General features: G+C 37.4%; 1 protein-coding gene across 4 annotated transcripts in view; it reads right to left on the bottom strand.

Annotated features, from left to right (window-relative positions):
- IFT46 (intraflagellar transport 46) overlaps nt 1-1,708 on the bottom strand; it is a 19,555-nt gene that overhangs the window by 12,090 nt on the left and 5,757 nt on the right. The gene's annotated exons all lie outside the window — the stretch shown is intronic.

The following is a 1,708-nucleotide window of genomic DNA, read 5'->3' as shown; positions in this document are numbered from 1 at the left end:
AGCTAAGAAGCACACTCTTCACGAGTATCATTTTATGTCCCACAGTCCAGTCCCATCTTTGTCTGAAGAGTTGGATTCGGGAATTGTTTTAGTTCTGGGCTGATAGAGAATCCAGGGGCCGTGCTTTCTGGGGTTCCTCCAGTCTCAGTCAGACCAGTAACTCTGGTCTTTTTACTAGAATTTGAGTTCTGCACCCCACCTTTCTCCTGCTCCATCAGGGACTCTCTGTTGTGTTTCCTGTCAGGGCGATCATTGGTGGTAGCCGGGATATTCATTGTCAACTTAAATTACTCAGAAATAGATCCTTTCTGCTGATTCTGAGTGCATATAAACTGGAAAGATAAATGTGCCTTGAATATTGGTCAAGGCATGATGGAGACTAGAAGAAAAGAATTTAGGATAGATATACAAAATTAGGTAGTCAATTTAGGAAAATTGTTCACTTTTCTTTTGTCTGCTTCTTCATAGTACTTTACAAAACCCAGGGTATAAAGGGAGAGAACTTTATATACTGTAGATGAATGTCTTAAAAAGTTACTTTCTGAATAAGATGTTAAAAACCATATAAACTTATCCACTGCCTCATCGATACTGAAAATAAATACAAGAAATGCTGAAATCAAAGTCTTAATGGCCCTATTTTCTTCCCTCTATACTTCCATTTTAAAGTAAAACAGCACACTAGTTGTGAAGTGAGATCACCTTACAATGTTACCTTTAAACTTTTTATGAAATCTGTCTATATCACTACAGCTTTCTGCATTACTTCAAATATTCTTCACCTGTAGACTCAACATTGTGAAAATGACAGTTCTACCCAAAGCAATTTACAAATACAATGCAATCCCAATCCAAATACCAACAACACTCTTTAAACAGATGGAAAAACTAATCATTAACTTTATATGGAAAGGGAAGAGGCCCCGGATAAGTAAAGCACTACCGAAGAAAAAGAATAAAGTAGGACTCGCACTACCTGACCTCAGAACCTACTATACAGCTATGGTAGTCAAAACAGCCTCGTACTGGTACAACAACAGATACATTGACCAATGGAACAGAATTGAGAACCCAGATGCAAATCCATCCACCTATGGTCAACTGATCTCGACAAGGGCCCAAAGTCCATCGAAGTGGGAAAAGACAGTCTTTTTAACAAATGGTGCTGGCAAAACTGGATGTCCATCTGCAAAAAAATGAAGCAGGAGCCATACCTCACACCATATACAAAAACTAATTCAGAATGTATCAAAGACCTAAATATAAAGCCAAAAACTATAAAGTTCAGAGAAGAAAAAATAGGATCAACACTAGAGGCCTTAATACACAGCATTAACAGGATAGAAACCATAACCAACAACACACAAACTCCAGAAGATAAGCTAGATAACTGGGATCTTTTAAAAAATTAAACACTTATGCTCATCAAAAGACTTCACCAAAGGAGTAAAAAGAGAACCTACAGACTGGGAAAAAAATTTTGGACATTACAAGTCAGACAAAGGTCTACTCTCTAAAATCTACAGGAAAATCCAATACCTCTACAACAAAAAGACAGATAATCCAATTAAAAAATAGGCAAAGGAAATGAACAGACACTTCACCAAAGAAGATATTCAAGCAGTCAACAGACACGTGAGGAAATGCTCCCAATCACTAGCCATTACAGAAATGCAAATTAAAACCACAATGAGATACCATCTCACCC

The sequence above is a fragment of the Trichechus manatus genome, unplaced genomic scaffold (genome assembly GCF_000243295.1).
Source record: "Trichechus manatus latirostris isolate Lorelei unplaced genomic scaffold, TriManLat1.0 scaffold00143, whole genome shotgun sequence".
NCBI lineage: Eukaryota > Metazoa > Chordata > Mammalia > Sirenia > Trichechidae > Trichechus > Trichechus manatus.
Note: the sequence above shows the minus strand (reverse complement) of the source record. Positions and strands in the feature narration are given on the sequence as shown.